We start from the raw sequence: 26,792 nt of genomic DNA, 5'->3' as shown, positions 1-26,792 counted from the left end.
TCAGTATGTTCATAGTCAAGTTGACAATGAGATATTTTGATTTTCTGTGACCTATGATAGATTTGTGAGTGGGATGCCCATAAAATCGTGATACTGCTCCTTATAAATATTGATGAATTAATGTTATTACAGAAGACAGAACTTTTAAATGGACATTTTAGGGAGGGAAAGATCATTTTCTTTTTCTTTCTTTCTTTTTTTTTTTTCTTTTCAGTAGCCATCATTTTCTGATTTAACTTTCCCTCCAATCCAGAACTCTTTAGCATTAGACCAGTGTAGCTGGCAGCCGAGTTCCAAGTCAGAACACCTTTGGTGTGGCTTCCAGCTCTACTGGTACTAACTGTGTAAACCTGGACAAGCCTCTTAACATCTGTTCAATCTTCAGTTTCATCATCTGTAAAATGGGCATAATGCTATTTATCTTGATGGTATGTGGAAATTGAATGCAATAATTCATGTTGAAGTATTTTTTTAAGTATAAAGAACAATATAAGGATAGGATTGAAAACATACACCCTCTTTATTAATTAAATTAAAAACATTGTGATTGATTCTCTCTATCCAGTATCAAAGGACATGATACACAGCTTAGCTGAACTATGTTCTTATTTTTCTTACAATCTCCTGGAGCTAATCATGTTAGATTCATACAGATATTCAAGATGTACTTGACAGATTTTTAGACTAAATGTAGTTGTTAAGATTCTTTTTCCTGTTTAAAATTCTACTTTTATCACTTCAGAAATATCATCCTAGGAACACATGCTGACAGATGATTGAGGGTTCTACTCCGAAGCAATGTAGAAAGCACATGCATTCTTGAGGGAAAAGTAAATTAGAAATATTGGATTCATTAGAAGGCACATAAGCTTTTGTGATCTGTCTGTTAGCAACACCTGTCTTACCTAGAGAGATATGATTTATCAGAACCATCACATCAATGAATTTAGAAGCAAGAAATATTAAAATGCACATTGAAGTTAAAAAAAAAAACCCACTCTGGTGTAGAGGAAATGAGGTTACTAATGTGATCTTGATGGATAAAATGAGAGTGGGAAGGATTTGGGAAACAATGGGTAGTGATACCAGAGTTCCTTTGGCATAATAGTTTTAAAGTCAAAAATAATCTATTTTAAGGTAAATATGAAGTGACATACATTTCTTTTTTTGTTGTTGTTAGATATTTATTTTTGTAAAAGATTTTATTTATTTGACAGAGAGAGAGAGAGAATACAAGCAGAGGGAGTCGGAGAGGGAGAAGCAGGATTCCCGATGAGCAGGGAGCCCAATGCGGGGATCAGTGGATCCCCAGGACCCTGGGATCGTGACCTGAGCCAAAGGCAGATGGGTAATAACTGAGCCACCCAGGCACCCTCAAGTAGTATATAGTTCTTTTGTAACTTTACTGAGGTCAGAAACAAAGCAATATATCTAAAGTGGGATACCACACCCACACAAACACACACACTGCAAAACAAATGTCAAACAATCTTAAAGACATTCTGCGCTCTGTTATCACACTAAGTATATTCAAATAAAGATGAGCCTTTAAAATCTATAGTATGAAACTATAGCTAGCTATCTTGGGTCCTTTTTGCTTTGGTAACCAGCAAAACTGGTAACTCCTCTCAGTAAGAGAGTAGTCCCTTAAATGTTCTTAGTTAAGCAACTGAATTAAAAAGTTTTGTCAACACTAAAACAAAGCTTCAAAATCTACAATGTAAATATTAAATGTTTGATATGTAAATATTAAACAACACACTGCTGCACAAGCAATAGGCCAAATAAGAAATCAAATGGCAAATCAAAATGTCTCAAAACAAAAGTAAAAGAAAACACAATATTTCAGAATCCATGGAATGCAGCAAAAGCGATGTTAGAGAGAAATTTATGCTATAAATGCTTGTATTAAAAAATGTTTTGAGTAAGGAACTTAACATTACACCACAAGGAACTAGAAAAAAGAAACTTAGATGCAATTTTGTACTGGAAGGAAATAACGAAGAAAAATCAGAAATAAAATAGAGACCAGAATAAACAATAACATAACATTGAAAGTAATAGCCAGTTTTTTCCAGAATAAGACACAAAATTGGCAATGGTTTAAGCAAGAAAAAAAGAGAGAAAACTGAAAAACCAAAATGAGAAATGGAAGAGAAAGCAGTTCAACAGACTGCTTTCAACAGAAACGGGTATTTCTGTATCACAGAAATACAGAGTATGATAACAGATTACTATATATGCTAACAAATTAGATAACTTAGAAAAAGACAATTCCTAAAAACGTACCAGTTACCCTATTGAATCATGAATCTTGAAGCCCAGAAATAAGAATCTTCCTAGACCAGTAACAAGAATGAAAGTTGAATTAAGAATAAAAAATCTCCCCGCACAATAAAACCTAAGACCACATGGTTTCATTGATGAAGTCTACCAAACGGCTAAAAAAATAATGACAGTCTTTATCCAAGTCTTACAAATAAGGTTGGAAAATATACTTGGTCTGATTTCAGTCTTCAACTTGTAATATTTGTTATGTCTCTTTTTATGTGATTTAACTGGAGGATTCTTCTGTGTGTACTTGAAGAAAATGTGTATTCTATTTTTCCTGGATAGAATGTTTTACATGTATCTTTTAGAATCATGTATTCTGAAGTATACTTCAAGTAAAAAAATGATCTTGTTCAAAGGAAAATAACTTTAACTGAGTGTACTCATTTAAAATAATATCAGGGACACCTGGGTGACTAGGTTGTTTAACCTTCTGACTCTTTTTTTTTTTTTTTTTTTTTAAGATTTTATTTATTTATTTGACAGACAGAGATCACAAGTAGGCAGAGAGGCAGGCAGGCAGAGAGAGAGAGGAGGAAGCAGGCCCTTCGCGGAGCAGAGAGCCCGATGCGGGGCTCGATCCCAGGACCCTGGGATCATGACCTGAGCCGAAGGCAGAGGCTTAACCCACTGAGCCACCCAGGCGCCCCTAACCTTCTGACTCTTGATTTAGCCTCAGGTCATAATCTCAGGGTTCTGAGATGGAGCCTAGCGTTGGGGTCTGTGCATGCTTGATTCTCTCTCTCCCTCTCTCCATCCCTGCATCCATCTCTGTGTCTCAAAAAAAAAAAAAAAAAAAAAAAAAAAAGCATATCAGAGGGGAGGTGAGTGGGGGGATGGGTAAAATAAGGGGAGGAGATTAAGAGTACACTTATCATTATGAGCACTGAGTAATGATGTATAGAATTAGTGAATCACTGTATTATACACCTGAAACTAATATAATACTGTACGTTAACTATACTGGAGTTAAAATAACAAGCTTAATTTAAAAAACAAAAATAAAAAAGTTTTGTCATCATTTCAGAAGACCTGAGGAACTGGATAGACTATATGCTTATTTTAGCATTTCTTGTATTGAAATATATATGGCAGGGACACCTGGGTGGCTCAGTGGGTTAAGCCTTTGTCTTCGGCTCAAGTCATGATCTCAGGGTCCTGGGATCGAGCCCCGCATCAGGCTCTCTACTCAGCAGGGACCCTGCTTCCCCCTCTCTCTCTCTGCCTCCCTCTCTGCCTACTTGTGATATCTCTCTGTCAAATAAATAAATAAAATCTTTGAAATATATATGGCAATACAATGTAAAGGAACAATGATATTTCATCTGTAATGTTGATTGACAATGATTGCTTATAGTCTTGGGCAACTTTAACTGGACCACCTGGATTCAACTTTATTGTGGGGAGAAAAAAATTGACGAAGTAAAATTTACAAAATATATTGTCAGGTTTAAGTTTGAATTACAGTTCATAAATAAAATTTTTTTGAAGATTTTATTTATTTATTTATTTGACAGAAATCACAAGTAGGCAGAGAGGCAGGCAGAGAGAGAGGGGGAGGTAGGCTCCTGGCTGAGCAGAGAGCCCAATGTGGGGACTCGATTCCAGGACCCTGGGATCATGACCTGAGCCGAAGGCAGAGGTTTTAACCCACTAAGCCACCCAGGTGCCCCGTAAATAAATTTTGATGCTACCTCCACCAAAAAGCAATTTGGAAAGTCCAAAGGCTGTTTTAAAATATGCTATATCTATAAAAAAAATCTTATCTATAAAAAAATCTATAAAAAAAATCTTATCATTTGGATAGTTTTCTTAAGATGTAATATGGTATGCCCACACCTGGCAAAAACATCAAAGAAGCACTATCTAGGATCCACTAGGTTCATAGGTCATGAGGTCTCTTTCACAGTAAGGCCTGGTGTTACAAGAAGGACATTCCAAACTTTGAGTTACAGAAGAGTCTACCTAGAGGGATAATCAGTCTCCTCCTGAGAACTACCAATTAGAACACAGAAAGAAAAAAAGAAAAAAAAAAAGGAAAAATGTAAGTGATAGTTTCTAAGGAGATAGTTGACTAAAAAACATCTTCATTTTGCTGATGTAAATATATTTATTTGAAAATGTCTGAAGTTCTATATACCCTTAGCTTTTCATGCTTATTCTGATAAGTCAAATAAGTTAATAAATCACTAGTGCTATATATACATTGCTTTATTGATCTTGCTCAGCTGTTAAAATTATTGCTTTGAAGAAAGTGTGGTCTGAGCAAGTTGAAACTGATTCTCTCAGTAACCTGTTTGATTCCCTAGGTTAGTGGGGCAGCCCAAAAGGGAGATAGAACCTTGAAACAATACTTTATATCCTGTTTCTAAATGTAATGCCCAGAAGAGAATTGGTTTTCAATAAATGCTTGTTCTGATCAATGTTTGAACAACTGAAGCTTTTATTTAATATATAGTGGAAAAAAATGGTTGTGGGTGTGATAATGTAGATATGGAGCATGAACAATAATTTATGCAGACTTTACTATCAAGTATTGTTACTTATTTTTATTGAGTTTCCTTAGTAATAATAGTGATCAATGAAGATCTGATAAAACTGCTGTTATACACAATTTCTCTAAGAAACCTTTCTGATTCCTTATCTAAGTGCGATGGGATGCTTGCAGATGCAGATTTTAGTACCCTCTTACTGAATTGCTAATTAAGGATTCCTGTTGTTGGGGTTCTGAACTCATTCCATTTTCTCTAAGCAAATATTAAATAAGTCCTATAAAAGTAGTCTAGTCTGGTTGTTAGTTGTAGAGATTTTACAGAAAATTTTCTAGAATCAGTGATCATTACATCCAGACAAACAAAAGTTATCAGGTGTTAGTTTTAAAAAATTACCAACTGATGGGGTGCCTGGGTGGCTCAGTTGTTAAGTGTCTGCCTTTGGCTCAGGTCATGATCTCTGGGTACTTGGATCTAGCCCTGCATCAGGCTCTCTCCTCAGAGGAAAGCCTGCTTCTTCCTCTCCCATTCCCCCTGCCTGTGTTCCCCTCTTTCTGTCCCTTTCTCTATTATCATTTTCTAATAAATAAATAAAATCTTAAAAAAATTACCAGCTGAGATAATATAAATGGAAAGATTGCAGAAAGAGTTTACAAAGAAGTATGGCTTATAGGCATATCTCTATAATCTCATTTTGAGGTCTTCATGTGGTTAGACTATAAAATCTTAAATACTAGATAGATTAGAAGTTACCAAATGACTTTCTATAATAGTTGAGTTAAAAAATATGTCTTACTGTCATAATATTGAAATATCTCAGGTCAAAACATTTTAGATTGTTTTCCTCCAAGACATGGGAAGAGAACCTAAAAAAATGTGCACTGGCCTATGAATTGGGTTAAGTATAGCGACTAGTTTTTTTGTTCTTTTATTCTTTTTATCATTGCAATTCTTTTCTTAGAGAGCACATGATATTTCTTCATATATTAAACTTAAAAGCATATGACTTCTGAGGGATGTCTGCTGTAAAACTTTCACCTGTCAGCACACTTAGGAAAAATGTTTTTCTTTCTGCTATAAGGCAACATTTTAATGTGTACATGTACAGCATTTTCATACCCTGTCACCCAATTCCCAATTTGCATGATAACAACATCATAATAGCATAAAAGGGATATTAAGGAAAAAAAAACTTGAACTGCTTATGATTCCAATATTGAAGAGATGCTGTAAAAACACTGGTGACTGGAAAACAGCTCTATTATACCCTTCAGGCAGCATTATGATGAAGGCCTAATAGCTTATAAATACTAGAGCTTTCTTTATCCAATGAAATTAGGATTTATTTCATTTCTTCTTACCAAGGTCCCCTCTAACCAGTTTCATCACTTCCCAAAGACAGAAATTTTCAGTTCTTAGGAAGATTGTAGATGTTCTATTAGTTGTGGGGCATTTATTCTTATAGTAGAAGGAAGTTCCAGAGAGGTCTTTTGAATCAACTTCTGGTACTCCCAGGTAGATTTCCTATACACGAACATATACTCTTGAAGCACATTTTGTGTACATAATTTTCTTTCTTTGCACCTAGCACCTGGGCCATGATATTATCTTATTTATGGGAGTCTTCCTTTCTGCCACTGTAGGCTTCTCAGCCAATGAATGCCCTTGGGCCACTTGTCTAGGTCTAATACTTGTCTAGGAGTGGATATTGCCTGCTATGTACCAAAAGGAATTTGAGGAAACAGTTTTTCCTTCTGATGCTCTTTGAGACTTGCAGTTGGAATCCCTGTTTATATGGAGGAGAGAAACAGAATAAAACTCACATTATCTTTTCCACTTAATACAACTGAAAGCTCAAGGAGTATGGAGTCCTCAAAGACAATCTTTGACATCCTAGTGTTGACAGAAACAATGAAGATCTGATAAAACTGCTGCTATACACAATTTCTCTAAGAAGCCTTTCCATTTCCCCGTCTGAGATGGGGTGCTTGCAAATACAGATTTCAGTACCCTCTTACTGAATTGCTAAATCACGATTCCTGTTGCTGGGGCTCTGGTATGAACCCTCCTAGGCAGTCTTGTTAAGAACACTAAAGTTTGAGAAGAACTTATTTGGGACTGGTATCAGATTATAGTTGCTGTCAGTATCTTCTGGGATAGTTATGGGGAGCTATGTATCTTCATAGAACAGCAGAACAACAAGGTAAGTTTTAATCCCCATTTCTCGGCAGCTGATCCAAGTATGCTAGGTTGGCTGCCTGAAAGCGATCTTAATTTTAGTCAATCACAGGAATTGTGTGTATTATTTATTACCGTAAGGCCAGATAAAACATTCATGGTTTGATGCTTATCAGCATAATTTTGTTGTTTTCCTTAATGTCATTCCTTACCTATATTCATAAATGCTCAGGGTTAATAGTTTATTCCTCTGACAGCATGGTTACTTGCATAGGAAAAGAACAACAAAACAAGAACAAATTTAAACATTAAAGTCAATGATTCTACACCCTTTCAGCTTCAGTCTGTGAGTGAGAAGCAATTCTGGCAGTGAGAGAATCAAGTTCTCTAATTATATAATGTGAGATAAAATATTTTATGTATTTGTGCCACAAAATAATTGTTACACAGAAATTTGTGGTTAATGATGGTTTTCTTATGACTATTGCCTCTCCAGGGAGACAATAATATTCTTTCACTATATTTTCAAAATATGCTAGTGATCATTGGGGAATACATATTATACTAAATTACATACTAAGTTGTTTTTATCATTTAGTTAAACAGTTCCTTTTGTACTAAGTCCCTTTGTCATCTTTTAATGATTTGTTAAATTTAAGATTTCCTTGTGTCATTGCAGGTAACATCAAACACTATTTAGTAAACACTATTTTTTTTAAATGTATGCTGTTAAAACACATAGTATATTTTATATGGGCTGTTACATAATTTTATAATATAGTTTTATGTAGATGAATAAATTCCTTGTACAGCATTCCTTTAGAGTCTGCTCCATCAACTTTACATTTTCTTCACAACTGTATGTTTCATGAATTTTTAATTTAGGAGCTTTATTTTTGGAGGCCAGTGTTGGATGATGTTGCATTATGGAAAATAAAGATCATTTTCTTTGCTGTGCCTATCTTTTGAATATATAAAATCAAACCATAGTAATATTAATATAAATTTCAATATATAAGGTAATTATGGTAAACTATACAAAATTTTTCTTTAGAGTAATGGAGGGTCATTCTCTCTCTTGTCAGTATTTTTCTTATATATAAAATCATGACAGCTGAGCTGGGTGTTTTTTTTTAAGGTGTTTTCTAAGGCCAACATGCTCATATTTTAGGGTTGCTTATAATAAGAACCTCATAGCATGCATGTATCTATTCAGTCTTTCATTCGGAGAACACATCAAGAGAAAATACTTTATACTGAGCATAATGCTGAGTAGTGAAGGTTGAAAAAAGAAAAATATTTGTTTTGCCATGTGTGTGTCTTTGTTTCTTTATATTCATTTTCTATCATGCACTTGTATGTTTTATATTTGTATATGGTTAATTTTAGAACTTTAAAAACTGAAAATTCTAAGCCTCAAACTTAAGTTTATATGCTTTGAATCATGAATTTCACTCTAAGAATCTTTCTTAAGGAAATAGAGATTTTTATCATTTACAGTCCAACCAAGAAAAGGGAAACCGATAAATGTGAAACAAAAGGAATTCAATAGTGTTTTAGTTGCAAAGGTGATGGAAAAGAAAGAGGGGACTGATGGAACAGAGTAAGGAAGGAATGCGATCTAGGGACAAGAAGCTGAGCAAGTTCCTGGCTGGGCCCTCTAGCCAACACCTGGTGCCATGCTGTTGGAGACATTGTCCCGTAGCCAAATATTATTCAACCACAAAAAGTTATTTATTAAGAGAGCTGTGTTGACAAAGGAAAATATAATTACAACATCTAATTATAGTAAAAAGCAAGGTTCTGACATCTGTGTTTAGAATCTAGCTTCCTATCTTCATAGTCTAGAATATACAAAGTTATTAATGATAGCTGTCTTTACATAGAAGAAATATGAATGAACATTATTTTAATATATTTTTTCATTTTCCAGTATTTCCTCTAATGAGCATGTATCATATTTAGCGTTAGAACCATTTCACAAATCACTTTTAGGCAATCCCCTCTTAAACATTATGCTGAGTATATCACCATGGACTTGAACTTTCGCTTCCCTGTGTGGAATTCAAATGAATTATTCCAATTTTTACGTTAATTATGCTTATCTTTTTCCCCTAGAAAACTAATGTTAGAATGAACATATAGGAAAATATTATAAAGAGCAGCCCAAGAAGAGGAAATAATCATGGGAAATTTATCTTACTGTTGAGAAAATGATAGTATTTTTTTAAGTGAAGAAAAGGGCATAAAAGGTCAAAAACAAGCATTGGGATAATCTGACCATCTAATTTGAATCAAAGAATGAGGAAATGCTTGGCAAGAATTGGAAAGTGGAATTAAGGATTGACCAACGCTCTGTTTAGGAAAAAAAAAAAAAAAGAGAGAGAGAGAGAGAGAGAAGGAAAAAAAGGATCAAATTTGAGAGTAAAAAAAATGCAATTAGGAATATGGACATGTGGATAAATACTATGTGCTCAAGTGGTGCCATAGTCCCTTTCCTAAAATGAATATACATTATTTTAGAGTGGAAAATACTTAGTTCTGAGGCACAGTGTTTGTTGTCTTTTCTATTGGTTGTGAGTGGTTCAGCAAGAAACCTGTTCTGAGTCAGAGATATCAAAACCAGTTCTATGGAGGGAAGTGGCAGTTACATGACAGGAAGACTTCAGACAGTTTTAACTACTATAGTAATTAAAAGTAGCTTATTGTATTACATATAATGTAGCACATAATAATAATAAACAATTAGTGTGTACCTGTTTTGCCACATGCTGTTCCAAGCACTTCAGTTATCACTCCACCCTTACAAGGTGGGTGTTGTGATTGTTTCAGTTACGTTAGTGAAGACACTGAGGCAAAGTGAGATAAAGAAACTTGACCCAAGTCACAAGGCTGTTCATTTCAGTAGTGGATAGAAGGTTGGAACTCAGACGTGTGTTCTCTAGATGTTTGCTGTTACTGGCTCACTGCCCTTGCAGCGTGATTAGTAGGTGTGCAGGAGATTGGGAAATACATAATAAAGGGAAATAGATAATAAATAATAATAATAAAGGAGTTATGTCGTAACTCGGTCACATTTTACCAACCAAATCGTTTAGTCATTAATTATCAATTTAGAAAAACTAAATTATACTCTGAATAACAAACACATCAATTTCAATCAACTAGGCTTTCCTTTGTGATGAGCTAAGCATTTCTCATGACTGAACCACTTTTACTTTCTGTTATATGTCAGTTATTTCTTGTGGATGCTGTCCAAGAGGAAACAAATTCTCTATTCTATTGTATCGAAACCTGTGATCTTCTGTTCAAATACTTTTTCTCTGTGACCTCTGCTTATCTCTGAGGGAAAGTCAAAGAATTCAGTAAAAGTACATTTCCACAGTAAGAACACACAGTATTATGACTTCAAGTGTCAAAAGTACATACACAGTTTTTTTTTTAATTAAAATTTCTATTACTTCCTAAATTAGGTAAGTCAATTTACTAACATCATATAAGGTTTTTTAAAAATTGAAATATGATTAACATAATGCTTCATTAGCTTCTGGTTACAATATATTGATGTAATGCATTACCCAGTGCTTACCACCATTAGTTGCATCCCCATATATTATTACAATATTATTACCTACATTCCTGTTACTATATTTTTCATGTCTGTGACTTACTCATTTTATTAACTGCAAGTTTGTACCTCTTAATCCCCTTTATCTGTTTTACCCAACCCCTAACCCACCTACCCTTTGGCAACCACCATTTGGTTTTCTGTATTTAAGAATCTGTTTCTTGTTTGTTTTATTTTTTAGATTCCACATATAAATAAAACCATATGGTATTTGTGTTTCTCTGTCTGACTTATTTCACTTAGCATTATACCCTCTAGGTCTATCCATGTTGTTGCAAATAGTAAGATCTCATCCTTTTTAATGGCTGAGTAATACGCCATTGTATATATATCCCCTTTATCTGTTCGTCTGTTGGTGAACACTTCAGTTGCTTTCATATCTTAGCTATTGTAAATAATGCTGCAGTAAACATAGGGGTTTGTATATATTTTCAAAATAGTGTTTTTATCTTCTTTGGGTAAATGCCCAGTAGTGTGATTACTGGGTTATGTCATATTTCTATTTTTAATTTTTTTAAAGATCTATTTATTTTAGAGAAAGAGAGAGAGCATGAACAGGGGGAGGTGCACAGAGAGAGAGAGAGAGAGACAGGCAGACTCCCGCTGAGAGTGGAGATGAATGTGGGGCTTGATCCCAGGACCCTGAGACCATGACATGCGCTGAAACCAAGAGTTGGACGCTTAACTGACTGAGCCACCCAGGCACCCCTCTATTTTTAATTTTTAATAGAACCAATATGCTGTTTTGCATAGTGGTTGTGCAACTTATATTCCCAACAACAGTGTAGGAGGGTTCCCTTCTCTCCATATCCTTATCAACACCTACTACTACTTATCTTTTAGGTACTAGCCATTCTGACTGATGTGAGGTGATATGTCATTGTGATTTTGATTTGCATTTTCATGATGTTTAGTTATGTTGAACATCTTCATGTCTCTCTGCTAACCATGCTATGTCTTCTTTGGAAAAATGTCTATTCATTTTAATGGGATTTTTTTGGGAGTTGAGTTGTATTAGTTCTTTATATATCTTGGATATTAAACCCTTATTAGATATATCATTTGAAAATATTTTTCCCCATTAACTAGCTTGATGCTTTGTTTTGTTGATAGTTTCCTTTGGTGTATAAAAGCTTTTTGTTTTCAGTATCCCCAATACTTTATTTGTGCTTTTGTTTCCCTTGCCAGAGAAGATATATCTATAAATACATTGCTAAAGGTGATGTCCAAGAGATTACTGCCTATGCTTTCTGTTAGGAACATTGTTATCATATTAATTTGTTTTTATCATGTGCTTAAAATTTCCTTCCTTTGGAAACCAAAGATTTTTTAATTAAAATTTTGAGGATCTTTTACCAAAAGGAAATTCTATCCATATTTTTAAAACATTTGCTTAAGGTTTTCCTTTTCACAGAAGTCAATTTGACTTATTTCTGGGACCAAATATTCTAAGGACTTGTTTCATTATTTGCTGAAATATTACTGATGTCAGTTACAGTACTATGTGCTAAACTGTTGGTCTCTCTCTCTCTAAATATATATATGTATACATATACATATACATATATATTTAGCTTATTTATTGGACATTATAAATTTTTCTCATTTTGCATGATGATAATTATGCAAACCTAATTTTCTCAGTAGTATTACATAATAACTATTATTATCATTAAATATTTATTGAGTTTCTTCTTGCACCATGTTTTAAGAATTCAAGCAGATATAAATCAGATTATTCATCCATAAGGATCTAAAATGCCCCAAAATTGCCATAAAAATATTTTGGTTGAAATTAAAGATTAGATTCCATTGCAAAAACTTTAAACAATAATCCAATTTCTTTGGCTTCTTGATAAACTGAAGTGAAGAGTAGGTCAAATTTCTAAGATCTTGCTAATTCTTATTATGTGCTAAGGTTTTTTGCCAGTTGGTTAATATTTATTATCCTGTGTAACCTTCACAAAATATCTAATATATGGTTAAGTTCAAATCCTGCTTTACAGGTGAATATGTATGAGAGTCTTACATAGGTGAAGTGGCTGGACAAAAGTAATACATCAGCTGAATGGTGGAGATGAGATTTGAATAAAGCCTATTCTCTTTCTACTACTTGCTTAAAAAGAAGATTAGACACATTGATGAGAATTAAATTCTTTTTGTTGTGTAAGGAAAAGAGATTCTTGAGATATAATGAAAATGAAAGTGTATACTGCAGTAAAAGTCAGTGAATTGAAAGCTCTTTTCATTGGGTTGGAAGGGACATAGATCCAAAAGCTTGAGTGTTCAAATGAAAAAGAAATATTACTGTTAGGGGATTAAAAGTTTATACTTTGAGGATAAATGAATTAAAATACATGTGATTAATGATGAAAACATGTTAATTACCACATGATAATCAACACCTTACAATGCAAGATAGATTGAATATACAGTTGTGGAAAGAGGACAGGAGAGAAGAGATTATTCAGAGGAGAAGTGATTAGTGACCAGGGAGAGTTAACACATCCCTTGTTTCCATAGGAACAAAGTGAGCAAAAAATAGGTAGCTCCTATGCAGGGATTAGAGTCTACATGCATTGTTTTTACTTTGATACCAATGCTTCTCTGACACTATATATATGTATATAGATAGGTTTTGACCTTACCATAATTATTGGAACCTGTTTCTGACCTTAGCTACCTACAGACTCTCTGCATCCTGCTGCTTCTCTCTTTGCAATCTAGCTTTGATGACCTCTGATTCCCTTACCACAGCAGTGATGCACTAATATGGGGATCTTTCTTTCATTCCTGACTATAGTGTCTTAGGACTTGGGCTGTCAGTGTGTCCTTTAAAAGTCATGCTTCTCACCTCTCCATAATTCACTGCAAGCTTCTGTGACCCCCTTAAGTGTTTCTAAATTCAGAATACCACACTTCCAACCTAGGTCACCTTTGGCCCTGCTTCTGGCTTGCTCTCCCTATCCTGGACCCATTTTACCTTCTGTAAGTAATGGTACTCACATATTAGAATAATGCCTTTTACTCTACGTACAAAATCTCAACAGGGAGATACTAATTCTCCCTGCAACAAATGAGCACATTTTAAAAATACAACTAATTTGTAGGTCACCTATGTATTTCTTTCTTCACACTTCCAAACCAATTAATAAATATGTCCTAAGATGGCTTATACCTACATATATATGCTTAAATTTTAATATAGTTAAATGACTATATACTTGAAATTTTAGAACCAATTGAGGGAATTAAATTTTAAACGTTGGCCTTGAACTACCCATTGAACCAGATGGACTTTATATATATATAGAACATTTTTTTCCAAAAGCAACAGAATAAGCATACTTTTCACGTGTATGTGAAACATTTTCCAAGATAAATTAAATGTTAGATCACAAGTTTTTGTAAAATCTAAAGGATTGAAATCACATCAGACACCTTCTCTGACCACAATACAATGTTACAAAACTAGAAATTAATTACATGAAGAAAACTTAAGAAAAAAACCACAAATAAAGTGAAGATTAAATAACATGCTACTGTACAACCACTGGGTCAAAAAAAAAAGAAATAAAAAGAGAAAAAATACTTTGAGACAAACAAAAATGAAAATGTTACATACCAAATTTATGTGATGTAGCAGAAGCAGTTCTAAGAGGGAAGTTTATAGTAATAAATGTCTACATTAAGAAAGAAGAAAGGTTTCAAACAAACTTTATACCTCAAGGAACTAGAAAAAGAAGAACAAATCAATGAAAGTGTGAACTAGTTCTTGGAAAAGGTAAACAAAATGGAGAAATATTTAGCTAGACACACCAAGAAAAAATGAGAGTGGGCTCAAATAAATAAAATAATAAATAACTAGTTCTTGGAAAAGGTAAACAAAATGGAGAAACATTTAGCTAGACTCACCAAGAAAAAATGAGAGTGGGCTCACACAAATAGCATCAGAAATGAAAGGAGATATTACAACATACACCACAGAAATACAAAGGATTATAAGAGACTACCGTAAGTAGTTAAAGGCCAACAAGTTCAATAATCTAGAAGAAATGTATAAATTCCTACAAATATACAACCTACAAAGATTGAATCATGAAAAAATTAAAAACCTGTACAGACTTATCCCTAATAAAGAGATCAAATCAATAATCAAATGGCATTAGGAGCAACAAACAAAAGTCCAGGACAAGATGGTTTCAATGGTGAAGTCTTCCAAATGTTCAAAGATTTAATACCTGTTCTTCTCGTACTCTTAAGAAAATAGAAGATACTCTTCCAAACTGATTTCATGAGATATTACCCTGGTATCAAAACCAGACAAGGACACCATAAAAGAAATTATAGGCCAATATCCTTGATAAACAGGTGCAAAAATTTTCAACAAAGGACTAGCAAATGAATTCAACAATACATCAGGGAATGTACCTCAACCTCATATGGCCCATATATGATAAGCCTACAGCTAACATCATACTTGATATTGAAAATCTGATAAAAAGCCTACAAAATGGAAACAAAGGAGTAAAACTGCCACTGTTTACAGATGACATGCTATTATACATCGAAAACTATAAAGGCTCCATCGAACACTATTAGAACTAATAAGTGAATTCAGTTATTGGATACAAAATATAAAAAAATTCGTCGCATTTCTATTTGTTAATAACTATGAGAGAGAGATATCAAGAAAACAGTCTCAATTACAATTGCAGCAAAAAGAACAAAACACCTAAGAATAAATTTAACCAAGGAGGTGAAAGATGTGTATATTTAAAATTATACGACATTAATGAAAGAAATTGAGAAGACAGAAACAAATGGAAAGGCATTCTATGCTCATGGGTTGGAAGAATCAATATTGTTAAAATATACATACTATCCAAAACAATATACAGATTCCATTCAATTCCTACTAAAATTCCAATGGGAGTTTTTCAAAGAAATAGAACAAATGATCCTAAAGATAAAATGGAACCACAAGAAAAAGTATTGCCAAAACAATCTTGAAAAGAATAAAGCTGGAGGCATAATGTTCCCTTATTTCAAACTATACTATAAAGCTATTACTATACATTTATTACATATTAATATTACATTACATATTAATATTAACAATATGGTGTTATGATAAAAATGGAAACATAGATCAATGAAACAGAATAGAGGGCCCAGAAGTAAATCCATGGATATATGGGTAAATTAATATACAGTAAAGGAACAAAGAATATACAATGAGGAAAGGACAGTCTCTTCAATAAATGATGTTGGGAAATGAGAACTACATGCCAAAGAACTCAACTATCTTTCACCATAAACAAAAATTACCCCAAAATGGATTAAAGACTTGAACATAAAGCCTGAAACCATTTAACTCCTAGAAGAAAAATAGCGTTAAACTCTTTGACATAAGTCTTGGCAATGATTTTTTTTGAATATGACAAAGCAAATAAACAGGGCAAAAATAAGTAATTGGGACTATATCATCCTTCAAAAGCTTCAGCACAGTGAAACAAACCATCAACAAAATGAAAAGGCAGCCTACTGAATGAGAGAAAATATTTGCAAATCACATCTGATAAGGGGCTAATATCCAAAATATATAAAGAACTTACAGAACTCAATAACAAAAGAAAAACCAATCTCATTAAGAATGGGCAGATCTGACTAGAGAGTTTTCCAGAGATGACAAATGGATGGTCAACAGGTACATGAAAATATCCTGAACATCATTGATCATCAGGAAAATGCAAACAAAGCCACAATGAAATACCATCTCATACCTGTTAGAATGGCTGTTGTTAAAAAGATAAAAAATAACAAGTGTTGGCAAGAATGTAGAGAAAAGAGGACCCTTGTGCACTGTTGGTGGAATGGATATTGGTGCAGCCATATAGAAAACATAAGGAGGGTCCTCAAAAAATGAGAAATAGAACTACCTTTTGATCCAGTAATCCCACTGCTGGGTATTTGCCCTAGAAAATGAAAACATTAATTCAAAAAGATATATGCACTCCCATGTTCATTACAGCATTATTTACAATAGTCAAAATATGGAAACAACATAAGTATCAGTTGATGCATGAGTAGATAAAGAGATTGTGAGATGCGCGCGCGCGCGCGCGCACACACACACACACACACACACACACAGGAATATCATTCATCCATAAAAAAGAAGGAAATCTTGCTATTTGCAACAACATGGATAGATCATGAGGACATTAAACTAACTTAAAAAAGAGAAAATCAAATATTGTATGATCTCCCTTCCATGTGTAATCTTTGAAAAAACCCAGTATCATAGATGTGGAGACCAGCCTGGTAGTTACCAGAGACAAGGGTGAGAAGGGGTGGGAGAAATGTGTGAAGGAGGTCAAAAAATAAAAAGAAAAGCAAACAGCAAAATACTATAGATACCTGCTAAATGTTGAGCTTGATTAAGTCTGTATAAGTTTTATAATAAATGCTAAAGAGGAATGATGACTTCATCTACTTTGTACTACATTGAGTGTAGCAGATATATCCAGACGATTTATAAACTTGTGATTATGATCATTCCTTGAGAAAGGAAAAAACCTAAAACATCTTTAGCTCTGAAAAAAAATACATTAGCAACCAAGGTAAAATAAAAAAAATAGCTTTCATTCAACTCTGCATACCTGCCATATTTCCTTCTTTTCATTGGCAGACATCTATACAGAATATTCTAAATTGACATTGCTTTCCGAACTTCGGGTCATGAGTCATTAATAGCTCATAAAATCTAATTTAGAGCTTCATAATCAATATTTTAAAATATGAGATACATTAGAATGTTGCATTTAACTATGAATAAAGTATTATTTCATATGTTTTTATTTTGTCATATATAGAAAGGACACATCATTTTGTAAATCTTTTCTTTCAGTTTCCCACCTTTTTTATTCTAAGATGCATATCTCTTTACATATTTTACATTTCTGAAATCTAGATACATCTTAACATTAATAGTCTTAAAATCACAGTTGGCCAGTCAGTGAATGTGATAAAGTTGTCACTTTGAATTTGTGAACTTGTCATAGCTCTTCCTGTTGTCATTGTTTAAAAAAAAAGTTGCTGCTAAAAAAATAGTATTATATTCATAAATCAAAATATATACTGAAAAATCTTTGTCGTGTCTTGAAATTAATTTTTCATTGTAATTATTATGAGGTTACCTAGAGATATGTAATAAACAACAAGAAACTGAAATGATGGCATGACTATATTGCTGTTTATTTTTAATATTATTCTTGGTCTTCTATTGGTATTGTTTGCCCCACCAAAATTTTTTAATTTATATCTTCCAATAACTTTTATCATGTATGCTTATGAGCATCACCAAATCCTTTTAAAAACAATGTAAATGTCCGTACATCTTTACTAAGTTTTTTATGCAACTAATTATCAAGGAAAGTATAAAGTAGATTCAATGCATTCATTTGGAATTATTTTCAATACATAATGTGAAGTGGGAAAAATCAAACAACAACCAAAATATGTGTGTGACAAAATCCTATTTAACAGAGTGGGGGTGGGGGGACCAAAGAAAGATGGCACATAACCAACACTGAGCTCTCTGTTGTGTTGCTCTCCATCCTGAGGCCACAGAAAAGGGGGATAAAAAGAGGGATAGTAAACAAAATGCTCAAATCACAAACTATAGTGGAATAGAAAAGACCAGGTCTCAGCAGCTGTGGAAGGGGTCAAGGAGAATCCACTCACTATGTACAGAACACAGATGATCCTGACAGATGATTCCACTTGAAACATGAGGTAAAGGTAAAGAAAAGCATGGAAACTGTAAACAAACCACCATAGGATGGGGCAGAGAAATCTAATATGCAATAAGACAGGTGAAGAATCTAATCTGGATAAAAGTCCAAGAAACAGAAGAAAATTCCCTAAGAGAGCTCCTCATTAGAGGAGGATTTAGTAAGCATGTTAAATTTAAAAAGTAAGAGTGCTGTGAGCTCTCTTAGGGAATTTTCTTCTGTTTCTTGGACTTTTATCCAGATTAGATTCTTCACCTGTCTTATTGCATATTAGATTTCTCTGCCCCATCCTATGGTGGTTTGTTTACAGTTTCCATAGTGTGTAAACCTGGTGATTCACAGACCTGTACCCCTGGGGATAGAGTATTATGCCTCCATCAGAAAGGATGAATACCCAACTTTTGTAGCAACATGGACGGGACTGGAAGAGATTATGCTGAGTGAAATAAGTCAAGCAGAGAGAGTCAATTATCATATGGTTTCACTTATTTGTGGAGCATAACAAATAGCATGGAGGACATGGGGACTTAGAGTGGAGAAGGGAGTTGGGGGAAATTGGAAGGGGAGGTGAACCATGAGAGACTATGGACTCTGAAAAACAATCTGAGGGTTTTGAAGGGACGGGGGGTGGGAGGTTGGGGTACCAGGTGGTGGGTATTATAAAGGGCACGGATTGCATGGAGCACGGGGTGTGGTGCAAAAATAATGAATACTGTTATGCTGAAAATAAAAAAAAAAAAATAAAAATAAATAAATAAATAAAAATAAATAAAAAAATAAAAAGTAAGAGCTCAAGCAAAATAGTAGACACAAGACTGAATTGACTGAAATTTTTAAATGCTAAAGAAAATAAAATGAGGGCCAAAAGAGCAACATCAAAAAGTTAATAACAACGGATGAATGGATAAGAAAGATGTGGTCCATATACACTATGGAGTATTATGCCTCCATCAGAAAGGATGAATACCCAACTTTTGTAGCAACATGGATGGTACTGGAAGAGATTATGCTGAGTGAAATAAGTCAAGCAGAGAGAGTCAATTATTATATGATTTCACTTATTTGTGGAGCATAACAAATAGCATGGAGGACATGGGGAGATACAGAGAAGGGAGTTGGGGGAAATTGGAAGGGGAGGTGAACCATGAGAGACTATGGACTCTGAAAAACAATCTGAAGGTTTTGAAGGGGCGGGGGGTGGGAGGTCAGGGTACCAGGTGGTGGGTATTATAGAGGGCACGGATTGCATGGAGCACTGGGTGTTGTGCAAAAATAATGAATACTGTCATGCTGAAAATAAAAAATAAATTAAAAAAAGTTAATAAATTTAAATGTTGAAGAACAGATCAAACAATGGCTAATGAAAACACTAATTAATGATGTAGAAGAAAAGCTTATGTAAACACAAAGGAAAAGGATACAAAAAATTATAGATAATATTGTAGATATGTGAAATGTAATAAGCTGTCATTAACTATACCAGAACTTGAAAACCAAACAAATGAAACAGAGAACACTGAGACATTAGAGAAGAAAATGTCCAGAATGGAATCTGCAGGAAAAGTAAAAATTGTGATCTGTTCATGATAAATACTGAACAATAAACATAGAGATATATACTAAGTAAGTCACCACACTTCGAGAGAAGAAAATGAACTCTGGGAAGAAAATCATTTTTTGATAAAGAGAAAAATAAAATTAAGCCAGTCACAGACTTCTCCACAGCAGTCACTGCCAAAAGGCAATTAAGCAATTCCAGCCCAGTTCTGAAAAAAGGTAATATCATGCTAGACGATAATTCACACAACACGCCAGACAAGCATAAAGCTACAGACAGGTACTCTCAAATAAAATAAAATAAAATATTCTGGAGTTCTTACTGAAAAACAAAAATAAAATAAAACTACTCAACAACTATATCAAGAAATGAACTGAAATCAGAGTAGAATGCTCCAGAATGAGAAGACCAATGCTGTATATGAAATCATTTAAATATAAACAAAAGACTGAACACCCAGGGTCACAAATCATGATTAGAAAAAGAAAAGTAGATGGTTCCAAGTCAATCCTTAGAGTACTTGGTTGCTACAGGTACTGGTCACACATGACTGCCCTACCCTTTTCCTATTATTAGCGTCAGGCAGGCAGACAGGGCTGAGTTCTGGCGTCATGATTACAGCTGTGCTTCTGTTCCTTACCCCAGTGGTTTTCCAACATTTAAAAATAAATACATTGGTAGTACAAGGATAGATTGAGGAATAATTTTTGTTAAGTTTGTAATGGGGGAATATAATTAGTATTTAAATTAAGCCATTTGACATTAAATGATACCTATTTTTAGCTATTTAAATCAGTTTTGTGGCTTTATCTATTGGCAGCAGTATGACCGTTGGATTTCTTTTTGAATTACTCATTGTCTTCTATTCGAAAAAAGATAAGAATTTAATGTTCTCTGAAAAGTCATAGCCAAAAATACTTTCCATTCAGGCATTGTGCTGATTGAGAGGAAAAGAAAAGGTACAATTTTATATTTCAGATAGCCAGAAAAAAGGAAAATATCAAGAGAAAGACCAGAATTAATTAGATGAAATTGACAGATGTTAAGATATTGAATAATCAAATAAAATCTAAATGTGGAACAAGAAATTCACATCATTTTAAATAGGTAAATTAGTAGGGGGACATTGATTTTTTGGCAGTTTTATTTTTATTTTTCTGTGAAATGGTTTTCTTAAACAGAAGCAGACTAATTAAAAATTCACTTCCTTGTATGATTTGAAAACTGAGTAGGGAAATGTAGAGAAACAACTCCTAAAGCTGGAAGTTTTGGAATTTTCATCCAAGAATGTACAAACTTTAATATGCCTGTTGAATGCTATCCTAGTCACTAGCTAACTTCTGACTCTGAAGGTCCAGGTGATGTTTAATGACTCAGCAATAATGGTAAAATGTCCCTTTGTATCATTTTTCTCTCTGAGAAGTTACAAATATGTAATGGAATGTTTTGACTTAAATGTTTTTGATAAATATTATCCTCTTCCTTTCTGTTATTAAATAGGATTACGTAAGGAATAATATGATTTGTTCTGTTCTTTGAGATTTAGCCCTTTGCACCAGTTTCCTAGGATGTTCACACCGTGTTAGGATTGGGGGCGGTTAATGAAGCACATCTCTGACTTTCAGGGGTTTATCATCCCTCTCCCATTTTAGTCCAACCAGTCAACTGCCAACTCCTCTCCTGCTCTGGTTTCTCAGTCTTACCTTCATTCATCACACATGTATGAAGTATCTACTGTGTGTCAGGCATTGTTCTACATACTAGTCATAACACAATGTACACTGCAGACAAATTTCCTGCCTCCAGGAAGTTTTCCTTCTGGTAGAGTAGACAGACAAAATAGCATTCTTCACCCATTGTGAAAACATTGCCTTTGGGCTAGAACAGAGTTTCTCAACATCAGCACTCATCACGTTTTGAGCTGTATAATTCTTTGTTGTGAGAGGCTGTCTGGTGTACTGTAGGATGTTTCACGGCATCTCTGGCCTCTACTCACTTGATCCCATAGTTTTGACAACCAAAAATGTTTCCAGACATCGTCAGATGTCTGCTGAGGGGCAAAATGACCCTGAGTTCAGAATCACTGGTCCACGTAACTCACAGGCTTCCCTTCAAAATTTTCCCATTGTTATGCTACCTCAATGCTGTGTCAGCATCTCTTCTTAGCTGATGCTACTTTTTATATTTGTTCTAGACAAATGCAGGCTCTTTCCAAGTCTACAATTTTGCAGGCCAAAAGTACTTCACACCTGGGAGCAGATGCTGATCTAAGCAGAAATAATGTAAGAATTTTCTACCAAAGTAGCTGTTTTGTTTCAATGTCACATATATCTCTCTTGCATTTTGAGTGTGGCTGCTGCATATTGATAAGCCATTGCTTTTTATAATTGTTTTAGGGCATGATGGCTGATATATTTGTGTGTGTGTATGCATGTGCACTCCACAGTGTTGCTAAATGTGTGACTTTCCACAGGCCTACTTCTTAGTCTATATCTAAATGTACTGGTAGCTTTACCCCACCCCAAACTACAAGTTGCTTTCTATATGTAGACTTACTGATCTTTGTTTTGTTAGAACACTTCCATCTCCCTACAGACTTGAAAAGCATGAAATCAAGGAGAAAATTAACTATACAATTCTTCAGAAACTAGAATCAACATATCTCTTTGTTAATTATTGTTGTATTGGGCAGGGGTACATTGAGCTGCTCTCTGATAGAAAACATTCATAATCAGATTTTTTTCTAATTCTGTGGCAAGTTTTGGAAACCTGGCTCTGTACACACATTTAAACTACATTATCTTTTTTTTTTTTTCCTTGCAGCCTTTTATATCTTCCTTTTGTTGTCCTTGAGAAGCTAGTTATTGGCAATGCTTAAATTTCCATTACCAATAGGAAAAAAAGAAGTGCAAGTATATTCTTCTATTATAAGCAATATCCGAGGATATATTTATAGTCTGTCAAAAATAATTTGAGCTTCTCTGCAATGCAATTTAGACCTAGCACTATATGATATTTACACATGTATCACCTTTGGTTGTCTCTCCCCTGGTTTCCTGCAGTCAGTTGTGCATGCTTTTCCTTTGTGGGCATGTTGTGGCATGGGTTCCAATGGCTGCATGCCTGGGTCAAGCCCATTCCAGGTTTCCTTGTATTTCTTTTCTCATTGAAGACGGTTGCTGAATGAGAGATCTACTCTTGGTGAGTCAGACGGGATGAAGCCATTTTTTTTTTTCTTTTAAGAAGAAAGTCATTTATTCTGACAATTACCACTACTGAAAAACATTTATTTCTATACATAGATGTTAGTAATATGGTTTAAATATATGCACAGACAAGTTATATATACATAGTTACACAAAAATACACATAGCTTCATGAACAATAGTAGGATTGTTTTCTTCTCCTTTTTGGGTGAGCATTTTGGAATTAGTATGCTTATTACAATAGCGTGAATAAGACACAATACAGGTGATCAAATGAATTACACAACAACCTGCCATGGACAGGATTTATGCCTATAAGACATATATAATATATATTTTTTAAATACAAATTTCAGGTATACACTATAATTATATTATAATTAGATGTATGTTTACATATAAAGTGATCCCCTAAATGTCTAGTTACCATCTATCAACCTGCAGTTGACACCCTTTACCTCTTTCTCCACTAACTCACTTCTCTGGTAACCACCAATCCAATCTCCATCATATCTATAAACTTTTGTTTGTTTTGTTATTTTTTATATTCCACATGAGTGAAATCATATGGTATTTATCTTTCTCCTTCTGACTTATTTCACTTAGCGTAATCCCCATTTGTTGTCACAAATGGCAAGATTTCATTCTTTTTTATTTCATTCTTTTTTATTTTCATTGTGTATACCTCTCATATCTTCTTTTTCCATTTATCCGTTGATGGACATTTAGTTTGTTTCCATACCTTGCCTATTGCAAATAATGCTGCAGTGAACACATGGGTGCACATATCTTTTTTGAATTAGTGTTTTCATATTTTTGGCTATATTCCCTAAAGTGGAATAGCTGAATCATATGGTAGTTCTCTCTGTAATTTTTTGAGGAATTTTCATACTGTTTTCAATAGTGGTTGCATCAACTCAAAATCACAGCAGTGTTCAAGGGTTTGCTTTTCTCCACATCCTCTCAAGCACTTGTTATTCTTTGTCGCTTTGAAAATAACCATTCTAACACGTATGTGGTGATACCTTATTGTGGTTTTGATTTCATCTCCCTAATAGTTAGTGATGCTGAACGTCTTTTTAATGTGCCTGTTGACTGTTTACATGTTGTTTGGAGAAAATGTCTATTTAGACATTTTATTTAAAAAAAGATTTTTAAAAAAAAGATTTTATTTATTTATTTGACAGAAAGACAGACACACAGCAAGAGGGAACACAAGCAGGGGGAGAGAGAGAGGAAGAAGTAGTCTCCCCGCCGAGCAGGGAGCCCAATATGGGGCTCCATCTCAGGACCCTGGGATCATGACCTGAGCCAAAGGCAATGCTTAATGAGTGAGCCACCCAGGTGCCCCCTGCCCATTTTTGAATTAGATTGTTTTGGGTTTTTTGTTATTGTTGTCGAGTTGTATGAGTTCATTTTATATTTTGGATATTAACCCCTAATTGGATTTATAATGTCTTCTCCCATTTAATAGGTTGCTCTTTCATTTTGAGTATGGGTTCCTTCACTGTGCAGAAGATTTTTAACTTGATACTGTCCTGATTGTTTAATTTTGCTTTTTCTCCCCCTTGCCTTTGGAGTCTGATCCACAAAAACATTACTAAGACCCATGTCAAGGAGCTTATCACCTATATTTTCTTCTACGAATTATATGGTTTCAAGTTTTACATTCAAGTCTTTAAGCTATTTGAGTTCGTTTTTCTGTAGAGTATAAAATACTTGTCTAATTTCATTCTTTTGTATTTGGCTGTCCAGTTTTCACAAATACTATTTAAAGATTTCATTTATTTATTTATTTGACAGACAGAGATCACAAATAGGCAGAGAGGCAGGCAGAGAGTGAGAGGGGGAAGCAGGCTCCCCACTGAGCAGAGAGCCCCTTTGCGGGGCTCCATCCCAGGACCCTGAGATCATGACCTGAGCCGAGGGCAGAGGCTTAACCCACTGAGCCACCCAAGTGCCCCCCAAATACTAGTTATTAAAAAGACTCCACTCCACATTATATGTTTTGGGCTCCTTTGTCATAATCTAATTGTCCATATATGCATGGGTTTTTCTCTGGGTTGTCAATTCTCTTCCATGTAGGTCTGTTCTCATTCCAGTACCATACTGTTTTGATTACTATAGCTATTGAGTTTTAAACTTCCAGCTTTGTTCTTTCTTAAGATTGCTTTGGCTAAAAGTATAGATTGCTCTAGGCAGTATAGACATTTTCACAATGTTTATTCTTCCAATCCAAGAGCATGGAATGGTCTTCCATCTTTTTGTGTCTTCTTCAATTTCTTTCATGAGTATTCTGTAGTTCCTCGAGTAGAGATCCTTTACCTCTTTGGTTAGGTTTATTCCCAGGTATCTTATGGTTCTTGGTGCTATAGTAAATGGAATCGATTCTCTAATTTCCCTTTTTGTATTTTCATTGTTAGTGTATAAGAAAGCCATTGATTTCTGTACATTGACTTTGTATTCTGCCACGCCAATTTGGATACCTTTTATTTCTCTTTGTTGTCTGATTGCTGTTGCTAGGATTTCTAATACTATGTTGAACAAGAGTGGTGAGAGTGGGCATCCTTGTCGTGTTCCTGATCTCAGTGGGAAGGCTGCAAGCTTTTTCCCATTGAGGATGATATTTGCTGTGGGTCTTTCATAGATTTTATGAAGTTCAGGACTGTTCCCTCTATCCCTATACTTTGAAGCGTTTTAATCAGAAACGGATGCTGGATTTTGTCAAATGCTTTTTCTGCATCAATTGGGGGGACCATGTGGTTCTTCTCTCTTCTCTTATTATTTGTTCTATCACTTTGATTGATTTGCCAATGTTGAACAATCCTTGTAGCCCAGGGATGAATCCCACCTGGTCATGGTGGATAATCTTTTTAATGTGCTGTTGGATCCTGTTTGCTAGGATCTTGTTGAGAATCTTAGCACCCATATTCATCAGTGATATTGGTCGGAAATTCTCCTTTTTGGTAGGGTTTTTGCCCGGTTTGGGGATCAGGGTAATGCTGGCTTCATAGAAAAATTCTGGAAGTTTTCCTTCTGCTTCAATTTTTTGAAACAGCTTCAGGAGAATAGGTATTATTTCTTCTTTGAATGTTTGGTAGAATTCCCCAGGGAATCCATAAGGTCCTGGGCTCTTGTTTTTTGGGAGGTTTTTGATCACCGCTTCAATTTTGTTACTAGATATCGGTCTATTCAGGTTGTCAATTTCTCCCTGGTTCAATTTTGGGAGTTTATATTTTTCCAGGAATGCATCCATTTCATCTAGGTTGCTTAGCTTATTAGCATATAACTATTGATAATAACTTCTGATGATTGTTTCTACTTCCTTGGTGTTCATTGTGATCGCTCCCTTTTCATTCATAATTTTATTAATTTGGGCTTTCTCTCTTTTCTTTTGGATGAGTGTGGCCAATGGTTTATCGATTTTATTGATTCTTTCAAAAAACCAGCTTCTAGTTTCTTTAATACGTTCTACTGTATCTCTGGTTTCTACCTCATTGAACTCTTTTCTAATCTTGATTATTTCCCTTCTTATGTGTGGAGTTGGTTTGATTTGTTGTTGGTTCTCCAGTTCTTTAAGGTGTAGAGACAGCTGGTGTA

Source organism: Mustela erminea, chromosome 7 (genome assembly GCF_009829155.1).
Source record: "Mustela erminea isolate mMusErm1 chromosome 7, mMusErm1.Pri, whole genome shotgun sequence".
NCBI classification, from domain to species: Eukaryota; Metazoa; Chordata; class Mammalia; order Carnivora; family Mustelidae; genus Mustela; species Mustela erminea.
Note: the sequence above shows the minus strand (reverse complement) of the source record.